The 23,625-nt window shown below is 34.3% G+C and overlaps 1 protein-coding gene and 1 long non-coding RNA gene across 5 annotated transcripts in view; one reads left to right on the top strand and one right to left on the bottom strand.

Moving 5' to 3' along the window:
- Positions 1–23,625, bottom strand: part of LOC127729843 (probable C-mannosyltransferase DPY19L1) — a 368,682-nt gene that overhangs the window by 240,126 nt on the left and 104,931 nt on the right. The window lies entirely within an intron of this gene.
- Positions 1,314–20,054, top strand: LOC127729857 (uncharacterized). Its single transcript, XR_007994867.1, has 2 exons — positions 1,314–2,158; positions 19,125–20,054. It is a non-coding gene; the product is annotated as an uncharacterized LOC127729857 (long non-coding RNA).

Genomic DNA, 23,625 nt, shown 5'->3' with positions numbered 1-23,625 from the left:
ATAACCCCCAAAATCAATCCCCACCTTCCTTTTGTGGTATTTAACCGTATGGTAAAATTTCAAAGAGATCCATTCACTTAAACTAAAGTTAGGGTGCGAAAACCAATATGTCTTCGGACTACGACGACGAAGACGCCAACCTCATACCAATATGACCGCAAATTTTTTTTGCGGTCGTATAAAAATGGAAATTAGAGTAATTACCCCCAAACTCAATCCCAGCCAGCCTTCCCTTTGTGGTATGGAACCTTGTTTTACAAATTCAGAGAGATCCATACACTTAAACACAAGGTATTGTCTGGAAACTAGAAAAATGCTTGTTTTTGGCCCCTTTTTTGCCCCTAATTCCTGAACGTTTGGGGCAATTATCCCAAACTCAATCCAAGCCTCTCCATTGTGATATGGAACCTTGTGGTAAAATTTCAGAGAGATCCATACATTTACACACAAGTTATTGTCCTGAAACTACAAAAATACTTGTTTTTGGCCCCTTTTTGGCCCTTAATTCCTAAACCATTGGTACCATAACCACCAAAATCAATCCCAAACCTTCCATTTGTGGTATTGAACCTTCTGGTAAAATTTTATAGAGATCCATTCACTTAAACTAAAGTAATTGTCTGGAAACCAAATGTGTCTTCGGACGACGACGACGACATGATAGCATTATACGAACGCAAATTTTTTGCGGTCGTATAAAAAACGTAACATTGAGCAATGAACTGTGAAAATGAGGTCAAGGTCAACTAAAACTGCCAGACTGACATGTACATCATAAAATATTTCCATACACCAAATATAGCTGACCTATTGCATATAGTATTAGAAAAATAGACCAAAACACAAAAACTTAACTTTAACCACTGAACCATGAAAATGAGGTCAAGGTCAGATGACACCTGCCAGTTGGACATGTACACCTTACAATCATTCCATACACCAAATATAGTAGACCTATTGCTTATAGTATCTGCTGAGATATGGACTTGACCACGAAAACTTAATCTTGTTTACTGATCATTGAAATGAGGTTGAGGTCAAGTGAAAACTGTCTGACAGGCATGGGGACTGTGCAAGGTATGCCATACCAAATATAGTTATCCTATTACTCATAATAAGAGAGAAATTATCATTACAAAAAATCTTAACTTTTTTTTCAAGTAGTCACTGAACCATGAAAATGAGGTCAAGGACAAAGGACATATGACAGACGGAAACTTCATAACATAAGGTATCTATATACAAAGTATGAAGCATCCAGGTCTTCTACCTTCTGAAATATATAGCTTTTAAGCAGTTAGTTAATGCCGCCGGATCACTATCACTATGTCGAGCTTTCTGCGACAAAAGTCACAGGCTCCACAATAAAAAGTATATATAGCATTCAGAAAATTAATTTATACAGAATAACAAACAAACTTACCACGAAGTTCTTCCAAAAATTTACAAAAATAAATGGGGAATGTGTCCATGGGACACAGATAATGCCCCCGCTTGCATATCATATAAAGTTATAAAGGAACATAACTGAAGAATGGTAAAAGTGACACTACCCAAATTTGTACTTGATCTGAGTTTTGTTGCAATAAGTATTGTGTATAAGTTTCATAACATTTGGTTGAGGCAAACGTAAGTTAGAGAACGGAAACTAAAAATTCAGCAATTTTTCCATTTGTAAAGGGGCATTACTCTAGAACAGTAAAAGTGACACCACCAAAATTCAAACTTGATCTGTGTTTTGTGGTAATAAGCATTGTGTATAAGTTTCATAACATTTGGTTGAGGCTAACTTAAGTTAGAGAACAGAAACGAAAAATTCAGCAATTTTTCCATTTGTAAACAGGCATAACTCTAGAACTGTTAAAGTGACGCCACCAAAATTCAAACTTGATCTGTGTTTAGTGGTAATAAGCATTGTGTATAAGTTTCATAACATTTGGCTGAGGCAAACTAAAGTTAGAGAATGGAAACCAATTTTGGAACGTACAGACATACAGACGGACAAGGATAAAACGATATGCCCCCTCAGCTACGAAGGGGACATAAAAACCCTCGAATTGAATTTTGGACCCTTTGGACTTGAATGTGGACCAATTTGAAAACCTGGCCTAAAATTAATAAATTGCTTCGCTGAGCGCAGCTGGATATGACTGCAGAGGTCCAACCCTGAACAATGGGGCAAAAATGGAAACAATATTCGCGCTTGATAGAGGTCTGAATTTGGATTGTAATTAAATGTTTGACACATAATAGGTTTCTGACACAGAATAACTGTAGTCAAAGAACTTAGAATTGGTTATATGATTTGAATTTATATTCAATTTTTTGCTTTTGTGAAATACACTATGCTGTTGCGAATTGAACCCCCCCCCCCCCCCCCAAAAAAAAATTTTTTTTTTTTAATTTCTGAAATCTGAAATGAGAAAAAAAAATTATTCCCCCCCCCCCCCCCCCCCCCCCCAACAATTTCTTTAATCAGCATTTTTAATAGTAACTTTTGACAGCTAATCACCTCAAGACAATACAACATGTCTTTATACATAATTTAAAAGCAGTGTAAGGGAGGTAATCCAAACTTAACTTTACTTTAAAAGTAATTGTCCATTAACAAGGAAACCCTTGTTTTTCCCCCTTTTTTGCCCCTAATTCCTAAATGGTTTGAGCCATTACCCCCCAAAGCCAATCCTAATCATCCCTATGTGGTATGGAAACTTGTGGTATAATTTCAGAGAGATCCATACACCGTTCCACAATTTATTGTCAGGAAACTAGAAAAATGGTTATTTGGGCTCCTTTTTGGCCCCTCATCCCTAAACTGTTAGGACCATAACCCCCAAAATCATTCCCAACCTTTCTTTTGTGGTTATAAACCTTGTGTTTAAATTTCATAGATTTCTATATACTTATACTAAAGTTATTGTCCAGAAACCAAATGTCTTCAGATGAGGCTGACGACGACGATGACGTGATACCAATATACGACCGCAAAATTTTTTGCAGTCGTATAAAAATCTCAATTACACCGTTAGATTCAGCATATCAAAGAACACTAAGAATTCAATGTTTGTTGAAATCAAACAAACTTTAATTTTGGACCCTTTGGACCTGAATGTGGACCAACTTAAAAACAGGGTCAAAAATCCAAAATTAAATACATGGTTTGATTCAGCATATTAAAGAACCACAAAAATTCAAGCCTTTGAATTAAACCCCCATTGAAATTGCTCAAGAAATAAACAATTTATACAAAGTATTAAAAAAGTATTGTTTTTGGCCCCTTTTTACCAAACAGTTAGGGCCATAACCCCCAAAATCATTCCCAACCTTCTTCTTTTTTGGTATGGAACCTTGTGGTACAATTTCATAGAGATCCATTGACTTATACTCAAGTTATTGTCTGGAAACATGAAAATCCTAGTTTTTATGGCCCCATTTTTGGACCTTAATTCCTAAACAGTTTGGGCCATAACCTCCAAAATCAATCCCAACCTTCCTTTTGAGGTATGGAACCTTGTGGTACAATTTCACTGAGATCCATACACTTATACACAAGTTATTGTCCTCAAGCAAGAGAACTGGTTGTTTTTGGCCCCTAATTCCTAAACAGTTAGGACAATAACCCCCAAAATCAACCCCAACCTTCCTGTTGTGGAATGAAACCTTGTGGTACATTTTCATAGAGATCCATACACTTATACTCAAGTTATTGTCTGGAAAACCAAATGTCTTCAGACGATGACGATGCTGACAACGTGATAACATTAAACTATGCAAAAATTTTGCGGTCGTATAAAAATTATCATTTGTTGGCAATAATTCAAATAACAAGACGACTGAAGATTTCAACAATCATTGCTTATATGTAGATCTTGTCTTGCTGACCATTTGTGCTATTTAAAGTTTCTACCTATCAATTACAGTTTTCAAGATAATAGGCAAAAATGGGGAAATTGTCATTAAGGGCAATAACTTCAATAACCATTTTGGTTATGTTGACTTATTTGTAGATCTTGTCTTGCTGATCATTTTTGCTTTTAAAGTTTCTATCTATTTATTTTATTCTTTAAGATATAAGGTAAATACACAAATAAAGAGCTGCACAATGAGCTCATGATACACCCATCGCTTTTTCAACAAAGTTCCATTACTCCTCAATGTCATATCAGAAATTTATAAAAACACTAAAGGGAGCTTATTCTAATAGATATAAACCAGTCACCAAAGTTCTATGAAAACTGCTCAAAGCTTTTTGAATTATTGTCCGAAAACTTGAAAATCCCCCCTTTTTTATGAATAAAATCCCACAACTCGGAATCGTAAAATCTTAAATTTATTAAAATCAAAAGGGAGCTTAGGTCAATAGATATTAACAATTCACCAAAGTTTCAAGAAAATTGGTTAAACAGTTTTTGTGTTGTTGTACGACAAGTTGACGACGTATGGACTAAACGGAGGTTTACCACTATACGTCCCGTAAAAGGACGTATAAAAACTGGTAAAAAAAAAAATCGTCAATAAAGGGTAATAACTCTAATAATGAGTCAACAGAAGATTTCGTATATAGACTTTATTTGTAGATCCTGTTGTGCTGATCATTTTTGCTACTTGAAAGATTCTATCTATCTATTAAAGTTTTTAGATATTTGGCAATAACTCAAAAAATTGGTAAAAATCGTCACTAAACGGAAATAACTCTAATAAGGACTCGCTGACAATTCTGATCATGTTGACCTATTTGTAAATCTTGTCTTGCTGATCAATTTTGCTTTTTTAAGCTTCTATCTAGCTATAATAATTTTTCAGATAATAGGCAAAAATTTCAATCAATGGCAAATTTGTCATTTAAGGGCAATAACTCCTATGAGAAGTCGTCTGACAGTTTTGAAGTCAATGGACAATAGGTAGAGCTTAATATTCTGAACATTTTTGACCCTGTCAGATTTTCTCTATTTATAGTGGTTTTTGAAATAATAAACAACAAGAGGCTGTCAGAGAGACAGCAAACCGGATTTTCCTGCAGAGGTCGAACCCTGAACAGTTGAGCAAGTATGGACACTACATTTAAACTTAAAACAGCTCTGAATTAGGATTGTGATTGAATATTTGACACATCATAGGTTTGTGACACAAAATGAATGTAGTCAAAGAACTGATATATTATTTGAAATTGGACATTTAAATACCTATTATGGTCCAATATCCAAAATCTAAGTACATATTAGCATCAGCATATCAAAGAACCCCAAGAATTCAATTTTTGATGAAATCAGACAAAAGTTTAATCTAGGACCCTTTGGACCTCAATGTGGACCTATTTGATAAAGGAGCCCACAATCCAAAATCTCTCAATACATGGTTAGATTCAGCATTTCAAAGAACCCCATAAATTCAATTTTTGTTGAATCAAACAAAGTTTAATTTTGGACCCTGATTTGGACCAATTTGAAAACTGGGCCTAAAAATCTAATATTTAAATAGAGTTTAGATTCAGCATTTGAAAGAACCCTATATATATATTTAATTTATGTTGAAATGAAACACAGGTTAATTTTATCCATAATATTTTCTGTGCAAATGGAAATGACTCAAACTGGATAAATAGTTCTCTAAAATAAGATATGATGCAATTTTTCAAATTATAATCAATAATATAATAACAACAACCAGTGATGACTAAGTTCTCTAAAATTAGATATGATTTAACACTCAAACATTGTTAGAATCAGCATATCAAAGAACAAAAGAATTCAATATTTGATGAAATTAAAGAAAAGTTTAATTTAGGACCCTTTGGACCTCAATGTGGTATTATCTTATTAATAATGAAAAGCTCGACCGTTTCCAAGTACTCAAACAGGAGGGGGTGTGGGTGACCCCAGGGGACTCGCCTTTTACTTCATTTGATTAGTTTTATTGTCCCATACAAGAATATATATGTTTCAGGGTGGGGATCTTGACCATTTACAAGTTTTCAAAAAGAAGGGGGGGTGGGGGTTACCCCAGGGGACTTCCCCTCAATTTCATTTGATTTGTTTTAATGTCCCATTCAAGAATATATATGGTTCAGGGGTGCGGATCTCAACCGTTTACAAGTTATCAAAAAGAAGGGGGTGGGGGTTACCCCCATGGACTTCCCCAATATTTCATTTGATTTGTTTTATTGACCCATACAAGAATATATATGGTTCAGGGGTGGGGATCTTGACCGTTTACAAGTTATCAAAAAGAAGGGGGGTGGGGGTGACCCCCTGGACTTCCCCTATATTTCATTTGATTAGTGTTATTGTCCCATACAAGAATATATATGGTTTAGGGGTGGGGATCTCGACCATTTACAAGTTCTCTAACAGGATGGGGTGGGGTTGACCCCAGGGGACTCGCCTTATATTTCATTTGATTTGTTTTATTGTCACATACAAGAATAATATGGTTTCAGGGTGGGGATCTTGACCGTTTACAAGTTTTCAAAAAGAAGGGGGTGGGGGTGGTCCCGGGGACTCCCCCAATATTTCGTTTGATTTGTTTTATTGTCCCATACAAGAATATATATGGTTTAGGGGTGGGGATTTCGACCGTTTACAAGATAAAACTCAAATTTATTTCCATGAACCAGTAACAAAACACCAAAATAATTCTCTAAAATTAGATATGACGTAACCACTCATAAATCTCTAAAATTAGATATGATTTTATATCTATCAATTAAACACATCACTTTTCAAAACAAATAACTCAAACTTATTTCCATAAACCAGTAAAAAACCAGCAAAATACTTCTCTTAAATCAGATATGATGTTATATCTATTTCCATATTATAATCAAATTTAATTAATAGTTGCTAATATTGTTTCTTTCATGTGTCAAAAAATAATACAGATCTGCAACTTATCTATCAATGTCAAAAACTTTATCTCATAATAAAAATAGATTATTATCTAATTAAAAACAAGTTCAGATTCAGCACTTGAAAGAACCCTATATATATTTAATTTATGTTCAAATATAACACACACAAACTGATTAATTTTCCCAGGGGACCTGCCCTTTATTTCATATGATTTGTTTTTTTGTCCCATACAAGGATATATATGGTTTAGGGACGGGGATCTCGACCATTTACAAGTTCTTAAACAGGAAGAAGGTGGGAATGACCCCAAGGAACTCACCTTTTATTTCATTTCATTTGTTTTATTGTCCCATACAAGAATATATATGGTTTCGCGGTGGGGATCTTGACCGTTTACAAGTTTTCAAAAAAAAGGAGAGTAGGGGTTACCCCAGGGAACTTCCCCTAAATTTAATTTGCTTTATTTTATTGTCCCATACAAGAATATATATGGTTTAGGGGTGGGGATCTTAACCGTTTACAAGTTTTCAAAAAGAAGGGGGTAGTGTTTACCCACATGGACTTCCCCTATACATGATTTTCATTTGATTTGATATATTGTCCCATACAAGAATATATATGGTTTCAGGGTGGTAATCTTGACCGTTTACAAGTTATCAAAAAAAGGGGGGTAGAGGTTACCCCAATGGACTTCCCCTATATTACATTTGATTTGTGTTATTGTCCCATACAAGAATATATATGGTTTAGGGGTGAGGGATCGTAACTGTTTACAAGTTCTTAAACAGGAAAAAGGTGGGGTGACCCCAGGGGACTAGACTTTTATTTCATTTGATTTGTTTTATTGTAATGTACAAGAAGAAAAATGGTTTCAGGGTGGGGATCTTGACTGTTTACAAGTTTTCAAAAAGAAGGGGGTGGGGTTTACCCTCGTGGACTTCCCCTAAATTTTATTTGATTTGTTTTATTGTCAAATACAAGAATAAATATGGTTTAGGGGTGGGGATCTCAACCGTTTACAATTTCTCAAACAGAAGGGGGTGGGGGGTTACCACAATGGACTTCCCCTATATTTCATTTGATTTCTTTTATTGTCCTATACAAAAATATACATGGTTTAGGGGTGGGGATCTCGACCGTTTACAAGTTCTCAAACAGACACGCTGGGGGTGACCCCAGGGGACTCCCCTTTATTTCATTTGATTTGTAACATACAAGAATATATATGGTTTCAGGGTGGGGAGCTTGCACATTTACAAGTTTTCAAAAAAAAGGAGGGTAGCTGTGAACCCGAGGACTATCCCAATATTTCATTTGATTTGTTTTATTGTCCCATACAAGAATATATATGGTTTAGGAATAGGGATCTCAACCGTTTACAAGATAAAAGCACATTATCAAATTGAAGGGGGGTAGGGGTAAGAATATATATGATTAACGGACACTTAATTATCTACAAAATGTCTAATAATGAACAGTAAATTCCAAACTTCATTTATACAGTAATACTAGTAAGTTTCAAACTGTATATATACAGTTCTACAGATCTCATCAGAAAACAGAAAATTTTCAAATAAATCTGTCACTCCAATGATTATCATATGCTTAAATATTTCCAAGATCTAATTGATAATGAAAATAAATCATTATCATATGCTGAAATATTTATAATATCTAATTGAACAGAACTATGGTTGTTTAACATAGTACTCTAACATAATTAATAATGTAATAATCTTCAAAATGTCTAATGATATAGCTTATAATCATTACCACTTAGGAAATAGATAATTTTCAAATAAATCTGTCACTCCAGTTTTTATTCTGAGATAAGGCAAATCATAACAGAATAACAACAGTAAAATCTTTAAAAATTCTACTTTGGATATTAAAAATGGCGATAACTCACAAAGGAGATATACTAAAATCTTGAAAATTAATAGAGACCTTCATTAAGTCCCAGGAAACAACATATTTAAATTTGAAAAAAATTTGTTAAAGCGTTTTCATGTTATTGTGCGGACACTGTTTGGCAGCCGCCAAACCGCCCAGCCACCCGCCGTATATCACCATTTTAATAACCGATATTTCCTTCGAAAATCCGGTTAAAAATTGGATTTTACCCATATGTTCTATTTATAGCTATCTTGGCTGACAGGTCGGGTCATTGGACATATTTATCAAACTATATACCCTAATAATGATTGTGGCCAAGTTTGGATAAATTTGGCCCAGTAGTTTTGAGAAGAAGATTTTTGTAAAAGTTAACAGACGGCGAAGATGGACAACGGACACCACTTGATTAGAAATTCAGCCAGGTGAACTAAACTATTTGGTAGAAATCACCTTTTAAGGGCAATATATCTGATATAAGGGGTTAATTAACAATTTTGGTTATTTTACTTTTTGTAGAACTAACTTTACAAACATTTATGCTTTTTAAAAAATTTCTATATCTTACATAGTTTCTGCAAAAAACTAAAAAAGTTGGTAGAAATCATTTTCCAAGGGCAATAACTCCCTTAAAGGATCAATTGAAGATTTCAGTCATGTTTGACATACCTCTCTATCAATCATAGTTTCTGCCAAAAATGAAACAAAAGTGCACACACTGAAATGTCTTGCCTTCTTTACTAACCATTGATTTTATGTTGATAGTCCTAAATACAAAGCTTTACTACAAGTAACACATAAACTTAACATGATCCAAGAAAATGAGGTCAAGGTCAGATAAACCAAACGAGAAATACATGTACACCTTACAATCATTCAATAAACCAAACATAGTTGACCTATTGCTTACTGTTTCTAAGAAACAGTCTTAAACAAGAAAACTTAACATTGACCAATGAACCATGAAAATGAGGTCAAGGTCAGATGAACCATGCCAGACAGACATGTACACCTTACAATCAATTTAGGCATTAAATATAGTTGACCTATTGCTGATAGTATCTAAGAAACAAACTGAACCATGAAAACTTAACATTGACCAATGAACCATGAAAATGAGGTCAAGGTCAGATGATACCTGCCAGACAGACATATATATCTAACAATCCTTCCATACATCAAATATAGTTGACCTATTGCTTATAGTTGAAGAAAAACAGACCAAAACACAAAAACTTAACACTGAGAAATGAACCGTGAAAATGAGGTCAAGGTCAAATAAAACCTGTGAGACTGACATGTACATCATAAAATATTTCCATACACCATTTATAGTTGACTTATTGCATATAGTATTAGAAAAAAAGACCAAAACTCAAAAACTTAACTTTGACCACTGAACCATGAAAATGAGGTCAAGGTCAGATGACACCTACCAGTTGGACATGTACACCTTACAATCATTCCATATACCAAATATAGTAGACCTACTGCTTATAGTATCTGATATATGGACTTGACCACGAAAACTTAACCTTGTTCACTGATCCATGAAATGAGGTCGAGGTCAAATGAAAATTGTCTGACGGGCATGAGGACCTTGCAAGGTACGCACATACTAAATATAGTTATCCTATTACTCATAATAAGAAAGAAATTAACATTACAAAAAATGTTGACTTTTTTTTTCAAGTAGTCACTGAACCATGAAAATGAGGTCAAGGACAATGGACATATGACAGATGGAAACTTCGTAACATAAGGCATCTATATACAAAGTATGAAGCATCCAGGTCTTCTAGCTTCTAAAATATAAAAGCTTTTAAGAAGTTAGCTAGCGCCGCCGTAGCCGCATCCCTATGTCGAGCTTTCTGCGACAAAAGTCGCAGGCTCGACAAAAATGATGAAACAAGAATGTGTCCATAGTACACGGATGCCCCACTCGCACTATCATTTTCTATGTTCAGTGGACAGTGAAATTGGGGTCAAAACTCTAATTTGGCATTAAAATTAGAAAGATCATATCATAAGGAACATGTGTACTAAGTTTCAAGTTGATTGGACTTCAATTTCATCAAAAGAGTGCACACGCTGAAATGTCTGGCCTTCTTTACTAACCATTTATATTATGTTGATAGTTCTAAATACAAAGCTTTACTACAACTATCACATTAACTTAACATGATCCAAGAAAATGAGGTCAAGGTCATATAAACCAAACAAGAAATACATGTACACCTTACAATCATTCAATACACTAAATTTAGTTGACCTATTGCTAATAGTTTCTAAGAAACAAACTTAACCAAGAAAACTAAACATTGACCAATCAACCATGAAAATGAGGTCAAGGTCAGATGAACCATGCCAGGCAGACATGTACAGCTTACAATCCTTCCATACAACAAATATAGTTGACCTATTGCTTATAGTTTAAGAAAAACAGACCAAAACATTAAACCTTAACACTGAGCAATGAACCGTGAAAATGAGGTCAAGGTCAAATAAAACCTGAGAGACTGATATGTATATCATAAAATATTTCCATACACCAAATACCTATTGCATATAGTATTAGAAAAAAAGACCAAAACTCCAAAACCTAACTTTGAGCACTGAACCATGAAAATGAGGTCAAGGTCAGATGACACCTGCCAGTTGGACATGTACACCTTACAATCAATCCATACACCAAACATAGTAAACCTATTGCATACAGTATAAGAAAAACAGACCAAAACACAAAAACTTAACTATAACCACTGAACCATGAAAATGAGGTCAAGGTCAGATGACACCTGCCAGTTGGACATGTACACCTTACAATCCTTCCATACACCAAATATACTAGACCTATTGCTTATAGTATCTGAGATTTGGACTTGAACACACAAACTTAACCTTGTTCACTGATCATTGAAATGAGGTCGAGGTCAAGTGAAAACTGTCTGACAGGCACGAGGACCTTGCAAGGTACGCACATACCAAATATAGTTATTCTATTACTCATAATAAGAGAGAAATTAACATTACAAAAAAATCTAAACTTTTTTTTCAAGTAGTCACTGAACCATGAAAATGAGGTCAAGGACAATGGACATGTGAAAGACGAATACTTCGTAACATAAGGCATATATATACAAAGTATGAAGCATCCAGGTCTTCCACCTTCTAGATATCAAGCTTTTAAGAAGTTAGTTAACATCGCCGCCGCCAGATCACTATCTCTATGTCGAGCTTTCTGCAACAAAAGTCGCAGGCTCGACAAAAAACTACCTTGACCAAAAGTTTTAACCTGAAGCGGGACAGACGGACGAACGAACGGACGGATGAACAAAAGAATGGACGCACAGACCGAAAAATATAATGCCCCTCTCCTATGGTAGGTGGGGCATAAAAATAGACGTATCGTAACGACACTAATGGCCCTGCTCCCAATAAAAGCTTAAAGCCATTTTTAGGAGTGGAAATTTCACAATATGTGAAGGCGTTTAGAAAAAAAGTCCTTTTAACTGCTATTTTCACCAAATTTTCAAGGTCCAAAGCTCATAATTACGGCAAAAATCTGTGGAACGGAGCCAAACATAAACTCATCATAGTTGACTCACATACTAAAAATCAGCTCAATATGTGAAGGCTTTTTGAAAAAAAGTCTGTATAACTGTTTGTTGCGGAATGAAGGAATGATAAATAAGGATAAAACTATATGGCCCCGACAACTTTGTTACAGGTCCATAAAAATTGTTTTTCAAGGATAATTCCTATAAGGATTTAATTTACGATTTCGGTCATGTTGTCTTAATTTTAGGCCTTACTTTGCTGAATATTTTTGCCATGTAAAGTTTCTCTTTATCATAGTTGCTGCAAAAACTGGTACAAATTATCTTTCAAGGGCATTAAAATAACTGCTTTAAGGGATCAATTGAGGATTTCCATCATGTTTGACTTGTTACTTTAATGAACATTTTTTGCCATTTAAAGTTTCTTTTATCTAATCAGCTTCTGCAAAAAACCAAGGGAAATAATTCATACAAGGGATCAATTGACAAATTCGCTCCTTAGACTTCTTGGTAGGTCTTACTTTGCAGAACTTTTTGCTGTTTAAAATTTATCCATAATAGTATCAACCAAACTAAAGGCTCTAAAGAGACTTTGTGGTTCACCTGCATCTTCAACAATTGACACTTTTTTTGTAAAACTTCATTAAAGGGGAATAACAGTATTAAGAGTTAACTGACAATTTCAGCCATGTTCACGTGTTAGTAGATCTTAACCAGCTGATCAGTTTTCTTTTTTTAAAGTTTCTATTTATCTATTACAGTTTTCATAATAGGCAAAAAATGCCCCAAAAATGGTAAAAATTATCATTAAAGGGCATTAACTCAAAGAAAGAGTCAACTGAAGATTTTAATCATGATGTCCTATTTGTAAATCTTCTCTTGGTGATCATTTTTGCTATTTTAAATTTCTATCGTTCTGTTTTAGTTTTCAAGATAATGAGCAAATACACACAAAAGTGGGAGCAATCGTCATCAAAGGGCAATAACTTCAATAAGGTGTCGACTAACAATTTCAATCATGTTAAGGTATTTGTTGATCTTGTCTTGCTGACCATTTTTATAATTTCAAGTTTCTTTCTATCTATTATAATTTTTGACATGATGGGAATTTTTTTTTTTTAAATGGTAAAACTCGTCATTTAAGGGCAATAACTTCTATAAGTAGTCGTCCGCCAGTTTTTATGTCATCAGACAATAGATAGATCTCAGCATTCTGAGCATTTTTGCCACTGTCAGATTTTTCTCTATCTTTAACGGTTTTCAAGATAATAGCCAAACATTGCATTTTACCCCTTGGTCTATTTTTAGCCATGTCTGCCATGTTGGTCAGCAGGCAGGGTCATCTGACACATTTTTTTAAACTAGATACCCAGATGATGATTGTGGCCTTGTTTGGTTCCAATTTGTCCAGTAGTTTAAGATTTTACACACTTTTTTACTTTGTGACTTTTTAAAAACCTTCATACAATATTAAATCATAATTGCAGACATGTCAATGCCCTCTTATTAACTGTACCAATTTGATTAAGGAACAAAATCAATCTGTCAATCGATTTGTTTTGACAACAATTAAGACTTCCTTATTGATATTCAATAAGAGTGTAATAAGCTGGATTAAACGATTCAATAAGTACCAACCAACAATAAAATTTTCAGAGATTAATATTTATTTTAGTATTACTTTTATCAATTTTATAATTATTTTATTATTCATGCAGAATATTCGTTATAGTTCTGTATTCTGTACAAGATTCACCGACTGTGATTTTCATGATTTAACACTTCCTGTTGTTCTCAATCAAACACATCCGTTGAAACAATCAAAAATCAAAAATCGTTTGCTAACTTATTAATTCTGCAACAATATTTTCATTATCCTGTAATCAACCAGGACTGGAGTTCAATTTGTCTTCGAAAAATAATGACTTTTCAATGGACGCATTTTACCAAGTTTCAAGTTGGGATTTTTCCTGAAAGTCCCTGCATGTAATGCATAAGAAGTAACTTTTTTTCTCAAGTTTCAAGGGCCAAAAAGGGGGTGCGTACTATGCATGGCTGCATTTTATACACACCAAAAGACGGTAAGACAAATGAATAATCATGTGAAAAAACTGAACTATCGCAAGCTAAATCTATTCTTTCTATTGCTTAATACAAATACTGAAAATAAAAATATCCATGAACATAAATTTGATATTTCAACAAGAAATAAAAGAAACTTGGAAAGCAAAGAATATAAAAAAAAGTTTATTTAAGGGCAATAACTTCAATAAGGAGTTAACTGAAAAATTTGGTCATGTTGACCTATTTAAGTTTCTATCTCTCTATTATAGTTTTTAAGATATATGGCAAAAACGCAAAAAAAATGGTAAAAATTGTCATTAAAGAGCAATTACTCTAATAAGGAGTCGTCTGACGATTTTGGTCATTTGACTTATTTGAAGATCTTGTCTTGCAATGCTGATCAGATTTGCTTTTTAAAGTTTCTGTCTATCTATTATTAGGGAAAAAAATTTTAAAAATGGTAAAATTTGTAATTTAAGGGCAATAACTCCTATAAGAAGCTGTCTGACCGTTTCGATTTATAAACGATAGAGTTCAACATTCTGAACATTTTTGCTATTGTCAGAATTTCTCTACTTATATAGTCCAGCGGATATAAGAATAATTGATCACTTTATGGGAAAAGCATGAAACTTGGCATAGTGAAAGATTAAAGTTGGCATAGTGATAGATTAAGGGGTATAAACAAAATTTAGATATGGAGCCACGAAAAAAAAATCCAATATGGCCGCCAAATCAAAGATGGCTCACATAAGGTACTGGGAATACAACATCATACACTTGATGAAGGATAAAGTCTACTAATATGCAAGAGTTCAGTAGATATCACAAATTTAAGGAAATACATTTAAGATATGCCAATAATTATTTTTGCAACTTTATAAATTAATCAAAATGGCGTCCAAATTCAAAATGGCACCGTAAAAAATGAAAGAGTATGATGGTATTAATATATATACACTATCAATGTTGTATGGAAAGTTAACAAATTTGTGAAACTGATCATGTGATGTAGACCTATAGTTCATTAATTATACCAGGGATGAGATTATGTTTTCAAAATGGCAGCAAAATTCAAAATTGCACCGTAAACAATGTAAAAATGTGACGGTGTTTTGTAATAATGTGGTATAAAATGATACAAATTATATAATGAAACATTTATTTGGACACAAATGCGAACCAACATATTATTTCTTTGTAAGAGGTGGCATAAACTATGAAATAAAAATGGTTGATACAATTCAAAATGGCATCACTGACAAGGTCTAAATTTACACAGTTATAGTAAATATTTTCATGACTTCAGAAAATCTTTCAATTTACTGGCAATGAAAAATATGTATGAAACCCTACAAAGGCAAGTATTTCTTTTTTCAAAATGTGAGCGAAAATAAAAATAGCGCCTCAAAAGTAACTATTTGGCATAACAACTTTATAGAAAATATTCATATTATTGATAACTGAAAGAAGATCTCAATGCAGGATAATCAAAATTTAGCACAGTCTCAATCAGTTTCTCACAGTCCCGTGAGCAGTTACATAATAAATGCTTTGCATTTTAATGCTGCTTTCAAGCATTTACATGACCCTCGACATCCTTTCATACATCCACAGTGGATGAGCTCTTGACATGACATTTGCAGCTTCTGCAAGCCCTGACCAGAATAGTACCCACTTACCATCAAGTTTTTGCCAACCAAATAAATCTGGTGATGGCATACCAGGATTTGCGACTAAACAATTACCCCTGAACAACACTACCTTGTGAGCTACACGTTTCGTATGTTGTAGTAGTGCCTCTCGTGTCGGAGGAATATTGTCAATTGATCTTGTCTTCTGTGTGAATTAATGTTTTCTTAATTCATTCACTGTATTAGATTAACTAGACCGATCATACAGAAGCACAACATACCGTTCTATAACTTTTTTTTACATTTAATATTTCCACTTCATTTGGATTTCAATAATTTGTACAAATGCATCTGACAGTTCCTCATATACGGACCATGTGCCCCAAGCTGATGTCTTACCCTTCCCAGAAAAAGCTGATACTGTGTCACAACAGGTGAAGGCATGGACCAGTGGTTAGACTTTTGATTTCAATGATTTCAATGAAATATGTCGGAAGTTCTTTCCATTGCCAAAACCTATCCACAACTGTTCAATCTGCAGTCTGTTGTTACAAGACACAGACAATACAACAACATCTGTATCAACTGTTCTAATCAATATTCTGTTGTGACCTTTTTCTATGCAGCATATAAGGCAAGCAACAACATTCTGGTATCTGATCTGCCTCTTCATGTGAACATTAGCTCAATAATTCATAGCTGTGTTCTGCAGTATTTCCAATGGCGTTGTCCTTGTCAGTTACTACGATCTCATTTTCTATGCCAGCTTTGATTATTTTATCAGCTTTATTATCGTGTAGACACAAGAATTCTTGCCAGTTTCCTGGAACATTCGATTCATCTTGAACTCATCTTATAATACCTTTACAATTACTTTTCAAATACTGTAGCTTGTGATCCATCGTAGACGTTTTCTTTGCAGGTGGAGGTGTTTGAAAAAGTGGTAACTTGTTCCTCTTGCTTTTATCAGAGACAGACGTTGTTCGATCTACAAGGCGTAAGCCTCACGTATAGACCTTACAAATATCAATTCTGTCAATTAAAATTGCAGTGTTACATACCAGGATTTAAAACTAGGAGATTTTTTTACCTTTCCAAACACCACTTTTCGAATTCTAGGATTACCTCATCATCATTCAAAGATTCTGTGTACTGTCGGTAAGCGTTTGACAATAAACCTTAAAGTGTACATGCTGTAACTTGGTGTTCTCTACGTGCTTTTGTAACATGAGAAGACTTCAGGAATGATTCTGCTGTACAGAGTGATGTAAGCTGGGCATTTACTTAAACACTAGTCCATCCACTATCGTCAAGCCAACTATCAAGGACTTTGAACGCAGCCATTTTTATGTGTAGGCTGCCGAACATCATGACAAAGTTTTCCTCACCATACATCCGAGGCCAGTTCCATTGTATTAGTTTTACTAAGTATGAAAAGTGGTTGGTTAAAAGCAACAATGGGAGTTTGACCTGGATTTAGCTTTCTTAGGAATAAGTTCAATAAATGTTGTATCATTGCAACAGATTTAGCTTGCTCATGAAACAGAAGGGCAGACATTGCTGGTAGTTTATTCCCGTCTGGCAACAATGAAGCATGAGAGGTGAACCAGGAAATGTTTGTCCCAGTTTCAGCCTTAACACTTGCATTTTCCACAACATCTTTGAGCTATTTGACTTCCACTTTTAATGCAACTGGGAATGAATACATATCAATTGACAATTCTTTTTCCACTAATGGGATATCTGGTTCGCTGAATCACATTACAGATGGTGGAAGATTCGAATATCTCTCTGGTAAAAAGCATTTTAAAATAGCTTCAGATTAGTCAAATGTTTGCAAAACTCCTTGAACATCCTATGAAATATGTTGGAATAAAGATATACCGGTACCATGAAATGAATCTTTTGATGGTATACCTCTTGGATTGTGGTCAATGTTGTCTACAGCAGACGAAGTGAAAACATGCTGCAGTAGATGGGTAGGGCAAACAATATCTTCCTGGATATAACGACGACAAGCATCATTGGCCATCAAAGTAGAAATTTCTACCACTCTGTCGTAGGAAACAGATCATCCAAGTTTGAAGAAAGTGTCTACTAGATCACGTTTTTCTAGTCGTAGTGGATCATGATTCCCAAATAAGCACAAACAGGGAGTTTATGGTCTTTCATGTTGGATTGTTTCTTTGTACAACTATCCATTAGAAGCTGTGCTATTGTTAATTTCGAATGAGAATATGAAAGATCCTCAATGTTGGGTCCAGACTGAATCATACTGACCAAAAGAAAGCAATGACTGGGGTACAGAAGTACTTATGGATTTTTATAGATGGCTTCTTATAAAAAAAATGTTCATTAGCATTATAACTAGCACTGTGCAAAGTTTCATGCTTTTACTATAAAGTGGTCAATTATAGGCCAAAGACCACAATTAATTTGTCTATTAGTTCTTTATAACAAAAAAATTGCATCATTTTTTTTTTTGTCAAATCTTTTGTGTGTGTAATGTACAGTACAAGTCCAAAAATATATCCAACATTCAGAAAAATTGCTTTTTTACATCTTACAAATTTAGCCAATACACATCCATACCCCTATGGACAAGTCAAGAGATGTTCCGAAAACTGTCAATATAACCTTTTTGCACCTGGCCTAATCACTCTTTCCATATCAAAATCAGTTAAAATACAACATCCAAAAATGTATTTCAGCTCTCTTCTTTCATTTTCACCCCATCAAAACTAAGAAATGAATGAGAAAGGGAAAGAAAAAAATAAAGAAAAAATACACTTTAATTAAAGGGAACTATATTCTTGGACAACGAAAAGCAGGGTCATTAATTGTGGTCTCGGGCCTATAGCAATATTTTGGACTTCTAAACTACTGGTGGTCATTTTGAATTTGGCGGCCATTATGGAACTTCTTTAGATAGCTCCATATTCAAAAATGTTTGTTAGCATCATAACTAGCACTGTGCAAAGTTCAGTGATTTTACCATAAAGTGACCAATCATACCAATATATAGGACTTAGCCTCTCGACTAATGAGGGCCATTATGGAATTTTTTAGATGGCTCCATGTCCAATAAACTGCTTCGCTGAGCGCAGCTAGATACGCCCGCAGAGGTCCAACCCTGAACAGTTGGGGCAAAAATGGACACAATATTCAAGCTTGATTCAGGTCTGAATTTGGATTGTAATTAAATATTTGACATATTATAGGTTTCTGAATAAATGTAGTCAAAGAACTTGAAATTGGTTATATGAATTGAATTTATATTCAATTAAAGATTTCTTGCTGTTGTGCAATAGTCCCCAATACTTAGTAAATCTGTTGTCAGACTATAAACAAATATAGTTCTATTAATTCTCAATGTCATATTACAAATTTATGGAAATAAAAAGGGAGCTTACATCAATAGATATAAACAATTCACCAAAGTTTCATGAGAATTGGTGACAGCATTTTTGAGTTATTGTCCATAAACTGGAAAATCACCCCTTTTTTTAATGAATAAAACCCCATAACTCAGAAATGTAAAATGTAAAAGTTATAAAATTCTAAAGGGAGCTTACATCAATACATACAAACAATTCACCAAAGTTTCATACGAATTACTGAAAGAATTTTTGAGTTTTTGTCCGAAAACTGAAAAATCCCCCCTTTTTTTATGAATAAAACCCTGTAACTCAGAAACGTAAAATTTTTAATTTATAAAAATCGAAAGGGAGCTCATGTCAAAAGATATAAACAATTCACCACGATTTCTTGCAAGTTGGTGAAAGCATTCTTGACTTATTGTCTGAAAACTGGAAAATCCCCCTTTTTTTAATGAATAAAACCCCATAACTCGGAAACGTCAAATCTAAATTTTATAAAAAACGAAAGGGAGCTCACGTCAATAGATATAAACAATTCACCAAAGTTTTATGCAAATTGGTTAAAGCATTTTTGAGTTAATGTCCGACATGTTGACGACGGACAGACGGACGGACGGACGGACAGACGGACAACGGTATACCATAATACGTCCCGTAAACGGGCGTATAAAAATGTTTATAAGCATCAAAACTTACGATGTGCAAAGTTTCTTGCTATTACCATAAACTGACCAATCATACCAATATAAAGGATTATGCAGCCTCTTGACTATTGGCGGCCCATTTTGAATTTGGAGGCCATGATGGATTTTTTTTTAGATGTCTCCATATCCAAAAATGTTTATAAGCATCAAAACTAACGCTGTGCAAAGTTTCAAGCTTTTACCATAAAGTGATCAATCATACCAATATATAGGACTATTCAAGTCTCTTGACTATTGGCGGCAATTTTGAATTTGGCGGCCATGATGGATTTTTTTTAGATGGCTCCATATCCAAAGATGTTGATAAGCATTAAAACTAATGCTGTGCAAAGTTTCATGCTTTTACCATAAAGTGATCAATTGTGCCAATATATTGGACTTAGCTGCTGGACTATTATAGCGGTTTTCAAAATATTAGGCAAAACTTGCATTTTACCCCTATGTTATATTTTCAGCCATGTCGACCATCTTGGTTAGCAGGCGGGGTCATCGGACACATTTTTTAAACTAAATACCCCAATGAAGATTGTGGCCAAGTATGGTTAAATTGGCCCAGAGGTTTCAGAGAAAAAGTTTTTTGTAAATGTTAACAGACCACGACGATGACAGACGACAGATGCCAAGTGACGAGAAAAGCTCTCCTGGCCCAAAAGGTGAGCTAAAAAAGGAATATGGTAATGCTAATGTTGTTAACAACAGCATCAAATCTAGTACATCAAAAACATTCGAACAATCTCATACAAAGTAATGACTTTCATAGATAAAACTTTAAATGTTGGAAGTTCAATCATTAGAGAAATAATTCAAGAAAAATTGGAAAAGATGTTGATTTTTAGTCTTAGATGCATGATTTTTTCAGTAGTTGTTATTGGCTTTGAACTAGCTGTCACTAACTGCGAGTACTCTCAGATCTGTACTTAGTGTCTTTTTTGTTGTGGGGATGTATAAGTACCCTGCCACATCCACTCTGTGTTTTTGTTATATGTATTTCATGTTTGTATCTATCTGATGAGTTAAGCCTTTTTCAACTGATTTTTATAGTTTGTTCTTATGTTGTACTGTTACACCACTGTTCCAGGTTAGGGGAGGGTTAGGCGCCCGCTAACGTGTTTAACCCCGCCACATTCAAAAGGTGCCTGTCCCAAGTCATTTTAACTGATTTTGATATGGAAAGAGTGATTAGGCCAGGTGCAAAAAGGTAATATTTACAGTTTTCGGAACATCTCTTGACTTGTCCATAGGGGTATGCATGTGTATTGGCTAAATTTGTAAAATGTAAAAGTGCAATCTTTCTGAATGTTGGATATATGTTTGGACTAGTACTGTACATTGCACACAAAAAAAATTTGACAAAAAGACCAGGTGCAATTTTTTTAATGAGACAAAATGTTATAAAGAACTAATAGAGGAATTTAATTGTGGTCTGTGGCCTAAGAGGTGCATTTCAGCAAATATTGAATTTGTACTTTGACAACTTCCCTGAATGATCTATTGGTATTAATTTGTCTAACTATATGAGAATAAATGATTTCCACTTTTATTTGATAGAAATTTTGTAAAAAAGTGATATTTTAGCTTACATGCCCAAAATTTAACTTTTTCAGTTGTTTCAAAAATTTTACAAAAGTAGCATGCTTACTTTCTCTCGGACAGGTTTTTCTGATTTTCTATTTGTGTTTGTGGTATATAATTTTGATGTTTTACTCATTTGTGAACTCTGAACACAAAGAAAAGTAGATAAAAACAGAAAAAGAGTGCAAAATGTGCTGTTTTAAAGGTCTAAGTCTAACAGTCAGTATGAAGCAAGTGAAATATGAGGTTCTATGCACATACAAGTTGAATTCCTTTTAGCAGATTTCACTGAATCTGTATCAAAAGCACTTATTACTGGTTGTTTTACCTTGTCTGTTTCACAGACTACCTTTTTTTTCTGTTTGATAGCTAGTGGTTAAAATATTGGCCTTTTGAGTCTGAAATTTCGTGCCGGTTTTAAACAGTAAAGTGAATAAACTATGCATCAGACCATACTGTCTACATATAAATTGAAAGCAACAGTCTTGTTACATCCAGGCTTCATGTTTTATCATATCTAAGCAAAGATTTGAGCAAAAAGAAGCATATTTCCATCTCCCATATCATATATATGCTTTTTAATATGCAAATATGGGGAATGGCCTAAATTGACAACTTGTTTTTTTTAAGCTTGATATTACTTAAGACCATTTCATCCACATGTGTTAACAAACAAAAAATGGCAAAAAGACCCGGTGCAATTTTTTTAATGAGACAAAACATTATAAAGAACTAATAGAGGAATTTAATTGTGGTCTGTGGCCTAAGACAAATGCATAGGCGGATCCAGGGGGGGGGACCTGGGGGGCCCGGGCCCCCCTTTTGAGGGAAAAATTTGGTTGATTATATAGGGAATCACTGAACATGACTGGAGCGGCCCCCATTAGGTCAGTCAGTGGGCCCCCCTTACAAAAAGTTCTGGATCTGCCACTGAAATGAATGGAAAACAACTGTCATATTCCTGACTTGGTACAGGCATTTCCTTATGTAGAAAATGGTGGATTAAACCTTGTTTTAGAGCTAGCTAAACCTCTCACTTGCTTGACAGTCGCATAAAATTCCATTATATTTACAACAATGTGTGAACAAAACAAACAGACATAATAGGTAAAAATGTCAAAAAATAGGGGTACAGCATTGTGTTATAATCTTAATCACTATAAAAACAAACAAATATCAACAAAGAAAAACACAAGAGTGCACACGCTGAAATGTCTCGCCTACTATACTGACCATTGATTTCATGTTGATAGTCCTACATATAAAGTTTTACTTCAAGTATCACATTAACATTTATGATCCAAGAAAATGAGGTCAAGGTCAGATAAACCAAGGCGGAAATACATGTACACCTTTAATACAATCATTCCATACACAGAATATAGATGACCTATTGCTTATAGTATAAAAGATTCAGAAAAACCATGGAAATTCTATATTGACCAATGAACCATGAAAATGAAGTCAAGGTCAGATGTACCCTGCCAGACAGACATGTACACCTTAAAATCATTCCATGCATCAAATATAGTTGACCTATTCCTTATAGTTTATAAGAAACAAAGTTAACCAGGAAAACTGAACATTGACCAATAAACCATGAAAATGAGGTGAAGGTCAGATGATACCTGCCAGACAGATATATACACCTTACAATCATTCCATACACCAAATATAGTTGACCTTTTGCTTAAAGTTTAAGAAAAACAGACCAAAACACAAAATCTTAACACAAGCATTGAACCATGAAAATGAGGTCAAGGTCAAATAAAACCTGCCAGACTGACATGTACATCGTAAAATATTTTCATACACCAAATATAGTTGACCTACCGCATACAGTATTAGATTGATTGATTTTTGGCTGCTTAACGTCCAGTGGCAAATATTTCATGCATATTCAGGACGAGAACAAATTAACAATAAATAATAGGTTCTGAAATAGGGTCGTCCGGAATTAAGGTCGGAGA

Source organism: Mytilus californianus, unplaced genomic scaffold (genome assembly GCF_021869535.1).
Source record: "Mytilus californianus isolate M0D057914Y unplaced genomic scaffold, xbMytCali1.0.p SCAF_2, whole genome shotgun sequence".
In the NCBI taxonomy this organism is placed as follows: domain Eukaryota; kingdom Metazoa; phylum Mollusca; class Bivalvia; order Mytilida; family Mytilidae; genus Mytilus; species Mytilus californianus.
The sequence above is the reverse complement of the archived record's forward strand: the minus strand, read 5'-3'. Positions and strand labels throughout refer to the sequence as shown.